Genomic DNA, 17,959 nt, shown 5'->3' with positions numbered 1-17,959 from the left:
CCCTAAACATATTCATATCTTCAGTTCAGTGGATGCCATCTGACTTAGGGGACTCATCTAGACTGTATAGAGAATTCCTTCACGCCCATCGAGTTCCCCATCTACCCACTCATCTATACAGTAATGAGGTATGTAACTGGCTCTTACTGTGAATCAAGTCTGTGCTGGGTATCAGAGATACTACAGTAGACAAGATGGAGAAGTCTCTTGTGGAAATAACGCCTTAACATTCTTATTAACACCTTATTATTTAGGTGTCCAAAAGAAACAAACTAGTTAATGAATGAAATCATTGTAAATCATGATGGATTTTGTATGAAAGATTCAAGGGAAAGGATGAGATGATGCCAGCAGGAAAGAATGATTTGGGTTCACAGTCCACTGAGGTTCTCAGGAGGGTTGGAGGTGTCTGGAAACAGTTGATGGTATTGACCGGAAGAGGGGCAGCAGTGATGACTGTGGGTCGACTCTCCTAGTTGTCAGTATGGTTCTGGAATGTACTATTGACCTTGGGCAAGTCTGATCCTCCCTCTTCTTAGTCCAACAAGAATAGCAGCTGTTAGTCTACATCTAGACCATGCTTGTCCAGTTGTAACACCCTTAAGACTTCACGCACTGGACATAGTCTGTGTAGCTGGTTCTACTGATGTCGAGCTGCTTAGAGACATATGAATGAACAAACAAACCCAAACATGCTCATGCTTCATTCAGAGAAATTGCTCATAACTATTCTTAAAAAATAAAACACGGGCTGGAGAGATGGCTCAGAGGTTAAGAACACTGACTATTCTTTCAGACATCCAGTGTTCAATTCCCAACAACCAAATCGCAGCTTGCAACCATCTATAATGAGATCTGATGCCCTCTTCTGGCATGTATGCAGACAGAATATTATATACGTAATAAATAAATAGATAAATAAATATTTTTTAATATTTAAAAGAACAGAAAAAGCAGCATAATTCCTAAAAAAATAAAACATAACATAACACTTTTTTTTAAGACATACCACAAACATGCAGAATGACTAAATGTGCGGTGAGATTAGTTTCTAGGTTTACTTTTATAGATGAGTGGTATGTTTCTTCTGGTCTTCTGGATTCATCCAGTGTTTGCATAGACCAGCAGGGCTTTCTTTGCCCTCCCCGCCCCCACCCCCACAGCAGCCCACAATCAGCTCTGATATGTAGAGATCACTTCTCCTAAGGGGATGTGAAAGTACAGAAGCGCCAGGGCTATTATTGATTATTGTAGTAAATGGACTACTCCTGCCATTTGATCCTGCTTGTGCACCTCCTCAGAATTTAAAAGTAGCTTTAGCTGCATGTGAGCATAAGCATGTGTGATCTAGAAGGATCCTGGAGTAGCTGGATAAATGACTCCACGGTTAAGAACATTTTTGACTCTTACAGAGGACCCAGGTTTGGTTTCCAGCAGGCAGCTCACCAACAGCCGTAACTCCAGTTCTAGGAGATCTGACATCCTCTTCCGGCCTCTGTGGGCACTGTATGAAGTGAGCATGCATAAATGTCTAATATCCCCTGCAGCCATACTCCAATAAAGTTCATCACATACCCTTCCTAGAATCAGTGATACCCGCTCATATATTTTATTATCTGCTTTTTGTATTTCGAAGGGAAAACCCCACATCATTTTGGTATATGTATACCTAGATTACATAGATTTCTACTTATGACACTGGAGTACAAGACGATGGTGGAAGAGCTGGGAAGACAGAGAAACGTCCTCAAGTCAGATGTTAAAAAAAATCTGCTCTGGAGAACAGAGCTACCAGAATAAATATTTTGGTGAAACACCACACATGGTCGGACGCCAGAAGTTTCCAGAAAGCTGTTCATTTCCCTTGGTATGTTTTCTGTGGAGAATTCTAAAGAATTTTTCTTCCCATCACCACCTCACCTCTTGATGTAGGCTTCAGAGTTGGCAGAGGTGCAGGCAGACTGCCTGTTCTTAATTCAGAACTCCAGCAGAATGGATTAGAAAATGGAGTATGCTATTCCTTTTCCTCTTGGTCAAGAATACCCACACTCTACGTCTTGACCAGAAAGCTAACTGGCATGAGGAGAGTTGAAACAGTGCCCTTACGGTCTTAGAATGTGATGGTGGTGCATTTAACAGTAGATGTAGAGGATGTGTTCTGTCTTCTCCAAAAGCAGTGCTGTGATTCTCTGTTCATCTTAGATTGGGGGGACACAGTATAAGATGGTACGTAGGCTACTGAGCGCCAAAAAGCCTCTTAACCTGTACACCTCATGGCTGTGATGCAAATCGTCGGTTGGTTTGCTGGCACCAAGCAACTCCAATAGCATCGTATGATGTTTTGAATCTTCCTGTCTTGCCTTTGCTCTTGTCTACTCTTCTTTGATTCTGAGTCTCTGCCCTGAACATTGTACTGTGAAATGGGAAGGAAACCGATGGGCACCACAGGCAGAAAAATATATTTTAAAACTTTGACCCACATTTATCATGGGTGCCTGAACTCGGAGATGTGGGGTGCAGTTTATTAATTCTGCTTTGTTTTGTTTTAATACAGGTATCTGAGGTGCTGTCCTAAGAAGTTTTTTATTTTATGTCTATGAGGGCTCTATCTGCTTGTCCAACTTTATGGCAGAAGGCGGCATCAGATCCTATTATAGATGGTTGTGAGTCATCATGTGTGTGATGGAACTGGACTCAGGACCTCCCGAAGAGCAGCCAGTGCTTTCAATTCCTGAGACATCTCTCTAGTTCCTGAAACACTTTTTGAAATTATTTTTGAGAATTTCATATATAAGTACCATATTTATATGTTTCTCTGTCCTCTCCAATGCCTCTGTGTCTCCCCAGTTCTTCTCAAATTCATGGCCTCTTAGTCTTTAATCATTATTGTTACACATATATACATCAATTAATAAGTACAACCTGCTGAGTTCATTTAGTGTTGCATGTATATATATACACACACGTCTAGGGCTGACTGCTAGGACTGGCTAATCTTTCAGGGGGCTCATTTCTGGAGAAGACAGAGCCTGGAGAAGACCGATTTCCTAAAACTCTTCATTTAGGGGTGGGTCCTTGATGTGGGATTTCTCTCTGTATGCTGTGAATATCATTGGTTAATAAAGGAATTGCTTTGGGCCTATAGCAGAGCTATAGGGGAACAGAGCTAGGTGGGGAAAACTGAATTCTGGGAGAAAGGAGGTGGAGTCAGGGAGAAGCCATGTAGTGCCACCCAGACCCAGATGCCAGAACTTTACTCGGTAAGCCACTGCCATGTGGCAATACACAGATTAGTAGAAATGGGTTAAATTAATATATAAGAGTTAGCCAATAAGAAGCTAGAGCTAATGGGCCAAGCAGTGATTTAAATAATGTAGTTTCTGTGTGATTATTTTGGGGCTAAGTGGCCAGGAACTAACTAGCGGCCTCTCCTTACTACAGGTCCTTGTGAGCTTTCCCTTTATCAACTGGTTCTAAATTCTAATTTTGAATGTTTATTCAGTTTTTATTTTTACTTTTATTTATGCTTTGATGTGTATCTGTTTGTGTCACACGTGTGCAGGTGCCTGAGAAGGCCAGAGTAGGGTGGCATTGGATCCCTTGGTGGTTATGAGATGTTGGGTGCTGGAGGAACTGAACTCACATCCTCTGTGAGAGCAGGAAGTGCTCCTAACCACTGAGCGATCTCTCCAGCTCTCTCAATCTCAAAGATGCTTTAAACTTCCTATACTGAATATAATATCTTAGTGATTCATACTGTAGTTGGGGGCAAGTATTGTATTTTAGATGACCAACTGTCCATTTGTCTTGATTAAAGGTTTCTCTGTAACATGAGACTTTCAGGCAAACAAAGTGGGGTGGATGACCAACCTCAAAACAGCACAGCATCCTTGCCCCTTCCAAAAACTGATGTTTGCCTAATTAGCACCTTTGTAAGATGGAAGTAGTCTCATCACTTGTGGGTACCTTGGGGACCCAGAATGCTTTGCTTTTTAAATTGATGGAATATGAGAATCACTATGCTCAACATTTCCCACATCAACATCCCTTTCTTTCTAGCCTTTCCTTTTACAGGTAAAAAGGAAGCGAGAGTCACTTGCCCAGCTAGAAAGCAGAATCCCTGAGAAATTGCTGACCGTTTCCTGGAGGCTACAACCGTTTGTGACCACAGGTCTTTCCACACCAAAGCCAGTGGTGCTTTCAGTTTACAGTGCCCAGTCTACCAAATTTTCCATGACAGGGATCCCTTAGGTCCAGATTTGGCTTAAGAACCTGAGGTATTCCTATAGTGGGTCAATGGGACTGTGGAAATAATGTTTGCTAGCGAGAGTCATAAGCTTTGGGGGTACCCATTTCCCTGCTACCTCTTATGAACAGGGTTATTAGATAAGTCACACTCTCCGTGGCCCCATCGTTTCCCACAGGAAAATGAAAAGGTTGAAATAGTGAAACTTTAAGACTCTTTCACGTTTGAAATCACATTCTCTGCCTTTGTCACTGCCCCTACTCTCTTGTGGATATCCTTGAAAACTATTTTAAGATTTTTTTTTTTAAATCTAGATACAAAGATGTGAGATGGGAAGAAACCAAAGCTATGTGCAAGGCAGACAGACAGGATTGACAAGCTAGGTCATCTGAGCACTTCCGATGTACCCAAGATTGACCCTTCCCCCGTGATCTGGAAACTAAATCTGATAGGCGGCTTTAGCTAAGGAACTTATCAATGAAAACACTTGGCCCTGAGCCAATAAACTTGAGAAGAAAAAGAAACATGAAGACAGACACAGAAACAAGAACAACTTTCTTGAAATGAAATTAGATGCCCGTGTTCTTTGACACTAAGGGCTGTAGGCTGAAAATCTAGTCTAGATGTCCGACTAGAAGAGGTGATTTCAATTCTAAGTGGACTGATGTTTGTGCCCTTGAGTCAGGTGGGTCTATTGACATGGTCCCCAGGGCCCGTGTTGTTCTGTTATAGGCTGTACTAAAGAATACTGTTTTCCAAAAAATGTATAACTAGGAGTAGATGTCTATACATTTCTGCATGGGATATAAGTGAATGCTTTAGCAAAGAGAGAATATTTTTGTAAAGGAGAGCTTGCAGATTTCAAGAGAAACTGGGGCAACTGCTCTCTAATCTTTCCTAGGACACACCAGTGAGAACCAGACCCAGCAGGCAGTCTGAGAGGGAATTCTAGGCTCCCCTGAAGCTAATAGAATGTACCAAGCTAAACTCCCCTGTTGACTTGAAGGCTTAGGTGAGGGGCCAGGTGTGGTACTCTCTCCAAGCATCTTATTTGGTTGCTCTTGTTCAGTGGTTCTCAACCTTCCTAAGGCTGCAACCTTTCAATACAGTTCCTCGTGTTGTGGTGACCCCAACCACAAAATATTTTTGCTGCTACTTCATAACTGTATGTTTTCTGCTGTTATAACTCATAATGTAAATATCTGATATGCAGAATGTATTTTCAGTGTTGAAAAATTGATTCAAAGGGGTCGTCAGCCACAAGTTGAAAACCACTGCTCTTGATAGTCATTTTGAGGGGTTTCTCTAACTCCAGTTCCCCTCTTCAATCTAAGTGCAGATCTATAAAACGCTTTTTTACTCTTTCTTAAATCTCTAACTACAGTCAAATGCCTATAGAAATGTTTGGGAGGAGTTACAGAAAGCCACTCATGCTTGATGGGTGGACTATGATTTACAATGGGAAGAAGTAAGAGAAACATGTTGGCACATGACCAAAGTTTGTATCAGACACTTTGAATAGAGTAGGTGTTTTGGAGTCTGGACAAGTACACACACTTCTTCAAGACAGGGAAACACAGTCACTGGTGTTACTCATGCAATCGGAGGAGAAACATGTACTCAGCCTTCTTCTTCTTTTTCTTCTTCTTCTTCTTCTTCTTCTTCTTCTTCTTCTTCTTCTTCTTCTTCTTCTTCTTCTTCTTCTTCTTCTTCTTCTCCTTCTCCTTCTCCTTCTCCTTCTCCTTCTCCTTCTCCTTCTCCTTCTTCTCTTCCTCCTTCTCCTTCTTCTCCTCCTCCTCCTCCTCCTCCTCCTCCTCCTCTTCTTCTTCTTCTTCTTCTTCTTCTCCTTCTCCTTCTCCTCTCCTCCTCCTCCTCCTCCTCCTCTCTTCTTCTTCTTCTTCTTCTTCTTCTTCTTCTTCTTCTTCTTCTTCTTCTTCTTCTTCTTCTTCTTCTTCTTCTTCTTCTTCCTCCTCCTCCTCCTCCTCCTCCTCCTCCTCCTCCTCCTTCTTCTTCTTCTTCTTTTTCTTCTTCTCTTCCTCCTCCTCCTCTTCCTCCTCCTCTCTCTCTCTCTCTCTCTCTCTCCTCCGACTATTCTGATAACCTATGAGAATACTCATATGTAGTTGGTACTAACTTAAGAATTACACTGTGTTACACCAGAAGCACATGAAACACTGCGCTTGAGGCTGTAAGTCTGTGACATTTCCTGCCTGCCACCATTTCTAATCATTTCCCATCTCTTCTGACTGGCAGGGTACCACCCTCCGAAGCAGTCAGAGATTTCCCAGGGGCCAGTCTTCGTGGTTTCATTATAGGAAGTTCATCACCTGAGACCTTGACAGTGTGTGCAAGAAAGAGCTACATTTAAAGGTAAAGATGCTTATACTTAGAGATATTAAGATATTTTCTATGGGCTTTTTAGAAGGCTAATGAGTCCACTTAAAATTGATTTCATATTTTTACTTATGTGCATATGTGTGTGTGTGTGTGTATGTGTTTACACACTATCAAGATGGTACCCAGGGAGACCAGACAAAGACATTGGAGTCTTTGGAACTTGAGTTATTACAATCAGCTGGGAGCTGCCATGTGAGTCCTGGGGCCTGGACCCAAGTCATCTGCAAGAGCGGCCAGTGCTCCAGCTACTGAGCCAGTTCTCTATCCCACAAGTCTCCTTATTTGAGGTGGCTTCAGTTGATGGGAACACCTAGAGATTTTCCCAGGGAAAGGAGTCTTTCCTTGGCCTGAGAGATGGTTCAGTGTCTGCTCCTTTGATGACAGGTGTCAGAAATGCAATGTGGGTTGGGTTATTGGGTAAGGAGGATTGGATTTACAGAAAGTTACCCGGATATAAGGTGTTCTGGCTTGTTTTTCAGCTTCTGTGATAAAACACTCACTATAAATGACTTGGGGGGAAGAAAGGGCTTATTTGGCTTATCTTTGCCATGTACATCATTGGGGATTGTCTAGGCAGGAAGCCAAGCAGGAACTTGGAGATAGGAGCTTAAAGCCACAACAGATCATGGAGGGATGCTGCTGGCTGACTCCCTTTCAGGCTCGTGTTTGTTGTCACTTTTCTACAGCCAAGGTCCATCCACCTAAGAAAGGTACCACCCACTGTGGACTGGGCTCTCCTACATCAGTTAGCAATTGACATTGCTTCTTCTGAGGCAAGTATAAGTTTGTGTCGAGTTGACAATTAAAGATGGCTATAACAAAAGATAAAAACAAGAATAAACAATCGCTTTAGTTTCTGATGCCTGAGGGTAATAGCAGGCTGACAGCGCCAGGCTTTAGGTGCTCTAAGGGCAGAGCAGGGCATAGTCACATATAAGTATGATTGAACTTGCAGAGATGTAGCTTCCAGGGATTGAAATCTTACCATGTGCTTCTGGGCTGGGTGCTTTCCACCCACCCTTTAATTTGACACCAGTCCTAATGCAGCTGTTCTCATGCGCTTTCCCCCCACAACTGAGACTTAGTGCGCGTCAAGGTTCTGTGGTTCAGCATCATGCAACCTGTACGCAAGGGAGCTGAGATGGCTCAGACTCAAGTCCCTTTGCCTTCCAAACTCGCACCGCTAAGCTTTCTCGCTAATGTATTATTGAACCATAAACAAAATACTTACTAATCATCTGACGGCTATAATGAATAAAATTTGTCTTCAGTATTTAAGAGGGAGAGACAAGGAACAGGGAGAGTGAGCGTTTCCTCCCGTCTTGCTAAAACGAATGACGAGGTGTTGTCCGAGGCGGACCGACGGTCCCTCGTTTGAGAAACACTGACTGCATGTGTGCAAACTCGCCCTCCCTTTTGTGAGTCATGGAGTGACAGTGATTGCCTGCCACTGCAGAAAGGCCAATGACAGAAGGGCAAACCATTGGGACAAAGAAAATAATTTGTTTGGAAATGTTATAAACTGAAGCATATAGATGCTACCTTCTACAAAGACCACCTTTCCTTGACTTCCAGGCACAAGAGTCACATAGGGAGCTATGGGAAGGATGTGAGTCAGGTGGGCATGGGCACTGGGGTGACTATAGGTCTAGTACTCTAGGGACCCACCGGCCACTGGATCCCCTGAGCTCTGTGAATCTAAAGAAAGGGATGTCTCAAATATTTAGTTCCTTCTCTCAAGAGCAGTTAACTCTGCAGCTAATTATTGGGAAACAAAAGGCGGATTTCCCCGGAGGGCAGGGTAAGAGAGCTGTCAGCTACTTTTCCCAGAGGAGCAGGGCTAGACAGGAAGGAGAAACTTCCCTCTAGAGGGTCAGGGAACAGCTGGTGGGGGATGGAAAACCTGTTAGGTAGTGTGGGGATGACTGACACAGTGGTTGCTCTCTTGAGAGCTGGGGAGTTGTGGTGACTTTACAGGAGCCTGCACTTGACTGGGCCTGTCAGTCACCCATGGTGGGGAAGGCCCAGTCTCAGAAGGCCTCACCCTTTCCCAAGGATGTGGAAATGGTTAACGGTTGCCGGGGAAGACTTCTCTTCAGTGCTGTGGCTGCCCATCAATTTTTCATGCTCTTGTAAATAACCACTGATAGCCCCACTGTTTCACCGGGTTAGACCAGAGTGGAACTATGTCTTATGGACTAATCTGTCATTGGTCGCGTGTCTAGGGTGAAGTGAGCATACTTTTGCTTGTTCTCTTTCCAGGAAAAGTTCACACGAAAGAGAGCTTCAGTCAAGAGTGTTTCTTTTATTGTATAGCTAGTTGAGAACCAACTACCTGTTGTTCAGCTGCGTGGTGTAGGAAATGAATGACTTTTATAACTGACTAGAAGCAAGTAGAGTTTGAGTGATTTCCCAGCTCTCCCCTCAGTATGGGAGAAGCTCAAGAAAAGATTGGCAGAGACATCACATATCTGTTGAGAAGTCTTCTTAACTTAGTGTGTAGTTTCAATGAGAACAGCCCCCATAAGCTCATAAATTTGAATGCTGGGTCATTAGGGAGTAGTACTACTTGAGAGGGATTAGAAGGTGTGGCCTTGTTGGAGTAGGTGTGGCCTTGTTGGAGGAAGCTGTCACGGGGATGGCCTTGGAGGCTTCCAAAGCTCAAACAAGGTCCAGTTTCTCTCTCTTCCTGCTGCCTATGGATCTGGATGCAGAAATCTCAATGACTTTTTCAGCACCATGTCTGTTTGCATGCTGCTCTGTTGACCTGCCATGATGACAATCATCTAAATTTCCGACACTGAGCAAGCCCAAATTAAATGCTTTCTTTAGTGAGTTGCTGTGGTCATGATATCTGTTCATAGCAATAGGACATTGCCTAGGACACTTAATGTGTGCTTGGATGAAGATAGGAAGAAGCCAGATAGACAGAAGGCATGCTAGATTTGTAAGCTCAGAGAGTAAGAGAGAGAGAGAGAGAGAGAGAGAGAGAGAGAGAGAGAGAGAGAGAGAGAGCCTCTATTCCTACTGCTTCCTATATGCTATCCCTCTGCAGGCAGATCCCTCAAACGCTGAGCTGCACAGTCCTCTATATGGTGGACACTCTGCTACAATGTGGCATTTTGAGAGTCGCTATGACAGTGAAATAAAACAATGACTTAGGGCAGTGTCCAAACCACCAGTCCATTACACAAGCCTTACTTAATGCTTCTGGTTATATTTTATAAGCATTAATGTTGCCAGAATCACTGCACGTAACCATTCCAATACTGGCCCCACCTCAGGATCTTCAAGCTTGTCCTTCCTGTTTCCATACCAACTCTTCCTCCAGAGTCTGGACAGTGACCAGGACTCACGCAGATCTCAGTTCATTGCCATCTTTGTGAAAGAACTTTCCTATCTACACATCTAAAAACACTTAGTATGATTCCTCATTTTTTTTAATCTTTACAAATTTAAAAATCAATTTGGAATTAATTATTTATCTGCTTGTTTGCTTTTATTCTTCCCTGGTTTCTATTTGAAGTTAACTTCTTAAGAACTGGGGACTTTTCTGTTTTATTTGTTGCTAAGCAACCAAGATCGACATTGGTGCTACCTGATAGCAAGGAAATATAAGCCATGCAGATAGCTAACAGTGCTCTAGTAGCCCCATCAGCAACAATAAAAAGAAAAGGAATTAATGTTAAGGATGCATTTTTACCTACTCTCTTATTTAAACACAGTACCATACCCATACGCAATGAATACAAAATTGCAAATGAGACTGTTTGTATCTATTCTTCTTGCTAACTCCTGGCAGCCTAATGTGTCTTCGACACAGTGCATCTCAAATACTCAGTGGTTACTTGTGTCAAATGGCTGCTATGCTGCACAGTTGCTAACTAACTTAGCATGCCCAGGTGGTCTGTAGTTACTGAACTACAGTATATGAAAATATTTATTTATTTTGGAGGGGAGAGACTAGAGTTTCTCCCCTTTGTATGAATTCTTCTAAACTCTGCATTTTAAAAGCAAGGAACCTTAGAGAGGATCCTTGTGAAGTAGCTGCAGAAAAACTTCAGCCTAGAGTGTGTCCAGCTCGAGGTCATATTAGAAGGTGGCAGGGACACACCAGAAACTCGTGTTTCTTTATTCTAAAGCAGATGCTGTTACTGAATACTCAGATGGAAAGATTTTTAAAATGTTGTCTGTGGGGTTTGCAACACTCTTTCAAATCCCCCCTTTTCTTTGCTTTGTAGCTTTGGGGTTTGAAGATCTGCCTCACCCATGCCAGACAAATGATCTACCACTGAGCTATGTCCCCACACATTTTTAATTTTCATTTTGAGACGTTGTCTATTAAACTGCCCTGTTAGCTTGGAACTTTCTCTGTAGCCATGAATTTGCAGTCCTTTTGATTCAGCCTCCTGGGGCAGAGATTAGAGGCTTTTTACCATGGAGCCTGACATTGTCTGGCCACATCAAACGAATTGCTGACCACATCAAATGATGGCACATGATCTTCCTTGACTCGTAAAGAGGGCATCATTTCCCAAGTTTAGCATTAAACAAGGGATTGGACATTAGGTACCATTGTCATGGTAAATCATCATTTACACCTTGTTTAATTAAATCACTTAATTCTGAACTCTGGAAGTGTCCCAAGAATTTTGACTAAAGTCTAAACCGATCATTTTCTTCCTAGGAGTTTATACTTTAAATTGTTGGAAATTCTACTATCATCCATACATCTGCAGACCACATGGGCAGGTTCCTTTCATCCTGCTTGTCTTGAGTCTTGGGGGAGGCAAGCGGTGGCTCTGGAGATGCTGGAACATCGAGTCACGGTGTCTACAGGAAATCAGCGCCAGACAATGCGTTTTTACGGCATGATCCCGTGTTTGCAAGTGCTCTATTAAAATTATTCATTGTTAATTGATACCTCTGAGAATTAGAAACAAAGACAAGTTTGGCAGAAAGAGAGGAAGAAAGAAAAGAAAAAGACACCTCCATTACAGACTTCATGCTGACTCCCCATCTCACAATTCAGTGTAGAGGGGACATCAGTGCTTTGGTACAGCAATCCTATTGGAGACGATAAATTACCACTCCCTTGTTTGTATGTTTTAAACTATGAACATCAACGACTGTGCTCTGAGTTAATGAGTTCTTGCTGGGTCAACAGAGACAACACATGCGTTGTCAGTCGCCTGCTTCGGAAGCTCTAGGGGCAAATAATTGAGAGACCCTGGGCTGCGTGTGTGCTGGATGACTAAACTCTCTCCTGCTATCTAACTGCAAACCTAGAGCACCAGAGAGCATGGGGGATCAGTGACAGCTCCTCTACAGAGCCAGGAAAAAGACAGGAGAGAGAAGACCCCAGCTGATGCCTGCAGCTCCTGGGCATGCGCAGCCGCCGTGGGGCGGAGCCAGTTGACAATGGCTCTTAAAAGTGAGAATTTCTTTGGCTTAGAGGAAAAATCAGTATTCTCTGTGTTTCTTGGTGTGTTTAAATTTTTCTGCTTCCTGGTTATTCATTGGTTTCTTGCTGTGTCCCTTTCAGGAAAAGGCTGGCCTCATCAACGCTCGGGCACAGTCTCTATGACAGCAAGAACCAGGGAGGATGAACGCTATAGACGTTTGTTGCTTCGAGCAATGGTGACAGCAGCAACGCAAGGCTGGTCCGTAGAGATTCCCTGGGATGGCTCTGGCAAGAGACAAAAAGAGATCACTTTTCAAAACAAAGGGAGCGGGCCTGAGTCCCTAGTGCTAGTAACCAAACTATGAAGTCTTTTGTTTGGAGTTGGGCACTTCTGTTCAGCTGTTTTCAACCCTGGGCCCACATTTTCAACTTATCAACGATTCATGATTCACCGCATCCCATTCTGGTCTCGGTGAGATTGAAACAAAGTGCTGGCAATGAGCAGAAGTTTGGGTGAAGAGGACTCAGCCCTCGATGCCTACCAGGGCACAGTCTGTGCAGTTAGAAAGGGCTGGGCTTAGGGCAGTGGTTCTCAACCTCTCTGGGGCCAAACGACCCTTCTACACGGGACACATTTCAGATATCCTGCGCACTGGATATTTATATTACAATTCATAACAGTAGCAAAATTATAGTTATGAAATAGCAACAAAATAATTTTATGGTTGGGGGGGTCACCACAACACGGGAATTGTAGTAAGGGGATGCAGCATTAGGAAGATTGAGAATCACTGGCTTAGGGTCTTGAAGCAGGAGGGTGGGACCCTCCCCTGTTGGGGCTGTGGGATCCTAAGGTCTACTCTCTTCTAACTCATTGTCTTCATTTGTAAATAGGATAATCTTACTCTGCTTCTGAAACAGTTGCAGTCAGAAATAACAAGAAAATGCACATGAAACTTCTGTTATGTTCTAAATGCTTGACAAACAGGATGTGCATTATTGCGGTTTTTACTGAGTAAAACTGCCTGTGTCATAGAATAGGGTGATCGATGGCTATGCATTGGAATGAATGTGTGTTTCTTGTGTATTACAATGCAAGGCATCCTTCATTTTAATTGGGTTTGTTTTTCATACTCATGTAAATCTGAATTGGAGGTGCACAATATTTGAAACTAATAAAACACAATCTTATTTATTTTCTTTTGTGTATGAGTATGCGCGCATATGTGTGTGTTCATCTCCCCTCTTGTGAGCACCATAGTATGTGTGTGTGTGTGTATCCCTGTCTCCTCTCGTGTGTGTGTGTGTCTGTGTGTATGTGTTTGTGTCTCATCTTCCTTCTTGTAAGTGCCGTCATGGTGTGTGTATGTGTGTGTATGTCCCCATCTCCCCTCTTGTGAGTGAGTACCATGGTGTGTGTGTGTGTATGTATGTGTGTCCCCGTCTCCCCTCTTGTGAGTGAGTGTCATTGTGTGTGTGTGTGTGTGTGTCCCCATCTCTCCTCTTGTGAGTGAGTACCATGGTGTGTGTGTGTATGTGTGTGGAGATCAGCAGAGAACTTGCAGTAGTCGGTTCTCTCTTTCCACCACGCAGGTCCTGGGAATCAAACTCAGGTCTTCAGGCTTGGTGACAGGACTTTTACCCACTGATGTATCTAGCTTGCCCCCTCCAACTGCCCTAACATAATTTAAAATATACCCGCCTACTGACTGCTAGACTCTTTCCTCCCAAAGTCTGCAGACTTTTTCAAGAAGCTGGCAGTGAGTCTGTGCCATCCCAGAATGAGGGTCCTGATTTCATTGCAATGGAAGGGTCAAGACAGAAAGACACACATTTCTTCTCCCCTGGCTTCCATCTGTGATTCTATCTGCATAGTACCATGGCAACCACCTTAGTTAGGCAGCTACTTCAGCTTCGTTTTGGTTTTTGGTTTTGGTTTTGGTCTTCTGCCTCATCGTACTGGTGAGTTTCGGTCCTCACATTATATGCAGGACCTAGATGTATGTCTTCACATTCTAGAAATGGCTTTGAGCATTTAAAGGGATAGAAGCTTTATTCCAAAGACTGGCCTTTCCCTGCATGTGTGAGGAGAATCATGAGCCATAATTATGTGTGCTGAAAGGTCGGCTCGGCTGTTGCTGCTTTTAGATGCTTTCCTTGTGTTTTGGCTAGGGTTGGGGGACAGAATTTGAGTGGGGGTTCACCTCGAGCAGTCTCCCAGCAATGGAAGACTGTACTGACAAGGGCCGTGTGTACATTTTTCTTGTTTCAAGTTCTATCCCGATCTGGTGGATGCACTGTGTTGCATAGGACCCTTCTGGTCTCAAGAGTGCTAAGATTCAAAGGGCAAGGTGTCTTAGCAAAGGTCTTCCTGCCCCTCAGCTTCAGGTTTACCATCAAGAAAGTGCGTTCCCCGCCCCCCTGCCAAGGAGACAGAGTGTTATGTAAGTTCTTAGCAGGGAGTGGCACAGTCTAAGTATGTAATGAGCAGTGGCTTATCTTTATTTTTGCGTGTTTATACCTACAGCTGCAGTCACTAGAACACATCCTTTGACAGCTTAAAAAATGCTCTTTTTAAGGGTAAACAGAAGATGCTAAATAACATTGGTTTTCCTTGAAAAATTTAAAACTGTTTTGTGTGTGCGCGTGTGTATCGGAGGATGACTTGCAGGGGCTGGTTCTCTCTTTCTTCCCTGTGGATCTCAGGGATTGAACTAGGGTCGTTGGGCTTGTTGGCAAGCCCTCTAGACCACTGAGCTACTCCGCCGGCCAGTTTGCATTTTAATAATAATGTTTACCATCCATGGTTGGCCTGGAGATTTTAGGTCTTAGAATTCCACCGGGAATCTCTCTGATCCTGTGCCGGGCAAAGAAGAGCAGCCCCTGGAGCTGTGTGAGATGGAACACTGGGGCTCCTCCTTGTATAGCCCTGAGAGGTAGTGACCTTGACGAATGGCAACAAGGAATGCTCTTCCAAAGGCTTCTTCAAAACAAGCCACACCGCTCCGATCGCGATTGGCTGGTTCTTGTTTTTCAAGCATGCAGAGGAAGAAATGTGTGGCCGGAGTGAATTTCTGCACGTTGCCCAAAGGGAGCTTCCCAGAGCCATGTCACTGGGCAGGTGTAGGCTCCACAGGAGAGAATTCTCCTGTGCTTGCCTATGTCAAAATTATTCTTCTATGTACCTTTTTTTCCCCTCACCCTATCATTTAAATGTAATGTAATACCCCTCTTCACCTGGAATCCACAGACCCATTTTTTTTATCCTTAGTAAAACCTAGTACAAATTCATTATGTCATAGGATGTTAAGGGTGGTGGTGGTTGGAAGAGCCCACTAGAGGCAGGCTGTAGTTCAGGTGTCACATAGAGAGCGCAGAAGAAATGTGACCTTGTACAGTTACCCAAGTAGCTAAGTCATTTGCTTTACAATAGTACTAAACAGCAGTAGTTATTCCAAAAGGCTTCTCTTGTGGGGTGCCACCCCTGTCCCCGAACTACTCTGGAGGCATCATCTTGTTTCAACAGGATTTGGCATGGGTCTACAGAAGAACTGATATGCCATCTTGTTAGAGCAACTTAACTGTTTCTTTCTCACCCGACCATGTAGTCCTCGAAGACCATGCTTCTGTCTGAGCCACGTTTGTATTCTCAGTGCTGACATAAGGTCCAGAGTAGGTATTTGCATGAACTAATCCAAAGAAATCTCAGACTTACCCTCTTCACATTCTTCATGGAGGTACCTCATTATCAGTAATGACTGCGCAGCCCTTTCTGGTCAGAATAAAATTTGCATAGCTTTGCATATTATAATCGATGATTTAAAAATTGAAGCCTTGTATGGGGCAAGTTTTAGTAATGAAATATGTATGATCTGAGGAACTTAGGGAACTTTAGAGGGGTAGGCCTTGAAGTAGGCATTTGTGGGACTCCTGATACTTCATCCATGAGAGCTGGCTTGAAGACTGAGAATCTCAAGGCCAAGTCCCAGTTCTGTCTGTCTCCTCCAACACAGGAAGTGGTCATGGGACAACTCTTGGGAAACTCGCTTTCACGTGTATAAAAAAGTACCATGAGAAACAAAGGTACAGATGTGATGTTTAGTGCTGCGCTTACAAAGGATTAACACATTTTGGAATTTTTCATATAACTATTTCAGATATTTATATAGTTTAGCTCAGTTTCGAGAGCAAAATGTAATGTAATAAACTCACTGATCTTATTTAGGAAACAGGCATCAAAATCCCCATGAGGTCAAACTTCAGAAGACAACTCTCCAATGGAGATTTTTTCCCCCATGGCTTTGTCCTAATGAGCTTCAATTGCCATCTTGACACAACCTGGAATCATCTGTGAGTAAAGCCTCTCTCTTTTGAGAAATTACCTAGATCCACCTATGGAGGACTGTCCTACTTGATGCAGAAAGACCCAGCCCACTGTGGGTAGCACCATCCCTAGGCAAATGGTTATATAAGAAAGCTAAGTAGGAGCTTGTGTGTGTGTGTGAGCAAGAGAATGAGCCAGCCAGCAGCCTTCTTCCCCAGTTTTGTCTTGAGTTCCTGTCCTCACCTCCAGAGTGCTGGACTGGGAAGGTAAGCCTTCGCTCCTCTAAGATGCTTTGATCACAGTGTTTTGTCACAGGAACGGAAACTAGAAAAGCAATTGTCCCGCTGGTTCCCCGAAATAGAAACTTTTTGATGGAGTGCAGTGATGGTATGCCGAACCCGAGGGGATGTGTGATGCCTGCTGCATGGTTCTAAACAACAGTGTCCACACTATGAAGATTTTGGTAGGATAGCTATTATACTGAACATTGATTCATTTGAAAGAAACCCTGTGATTTGATGTGTTTGCCATTGGTCCATAAATTCACCAGTAAATTAAAAATAGAATCACAAATACATATTTCAGACACCTAGGTTGCACATCGATCTCATTTTGAAAGGAATTTTTAAATCTTTTCTTTTTTCATTTTTGTGCCTGTCTGTGTAGAGGATATGAGTGTGTTCTTGTGTGTGGTGGGTACTCATGTATGTATATATGGGTAGGACGGCGGTCATCCTTGAGTCTCTTTGCTCTGGAACCATTCATCTTGTGGTCTGAGACAGGGTCTATTACCAGCACCCAAAACTCCCTGATTCAGCCAGACTGGCTGGCTTAGGAGCTCCAGGGAGGCTCCTGTCTCTAACTCTTCAGCTCCGTCTTGGCTGGCTCTTTACATGGGTACCGGGATTAAACTCAGATTCTCATGCCTGTGAGACAGCATTTGCTGACTAAGCCAGAGTCCCAGGGCCTTGTGCTTTAGGTTAGCATATGGAGTAGTGGGTTCCTCCCGGCATCTTTGTAGCATGGTAGCTCTTGATTAAATGCCAGTGTTTCCTCTCAGAGCAGGTGCAGGGGTCCCAGGGCTCCTGACCAAGCTCATGATGCCTACTGTGCTGTTACTGATTTCAGTTTATAAAGACAGATCTAACCGCTCAGGACAGTGTGGAATGGTTGGAAGGCAGACTTGTCCCTAGTTTTCACCACCCGTCCCATTCATTCATAGCTGTAGGCCATCCACACCTAACTCAGGTTTTCTTTATGGCTGATTTTCATCAGCTCTTTCTGCAGTAACTAGCCAGGATTACTGCGGAATGGGGCACTCCCTTTCTGTACCTGTATTCATCGGTCTCATTGTAAGAAATTGTGTAATACTGGCTTCGAGGAAAGAGATGTAAGCGGATTTGAGCAGAACACAGGCAACTCAGAGCACCCATGGAACCTGTGTGTGGGGATTCTAGAAAACATCTCATTAACATGTTCAATGGGATATTAGCCAAATTCTTACGAAGAAAATGGAGACTACAGCCCAGGCCAATTAAGTAAAACTTTTCGGGAACATCTTGAGAGCTAAGATCCCTTTTGTGGCCCA

Source organism: Myodes glareolus, chromosome 18 (genome assembly GCF_982192425.1).
Source record: "Myodes glareolus chromosome 18, mMyoGla1.1, whole genome shotgun sequence".
NCBI lineage: Eukaryota > Metazoa > Chordata > Mammalia > Rodentia > Cricetidae > Myodes > Myodes glareolus.
The sequence above is the reverse complement of the archived record's forward strand: the minus strand, read 5'-3'. Positions refer to the sequence as shown.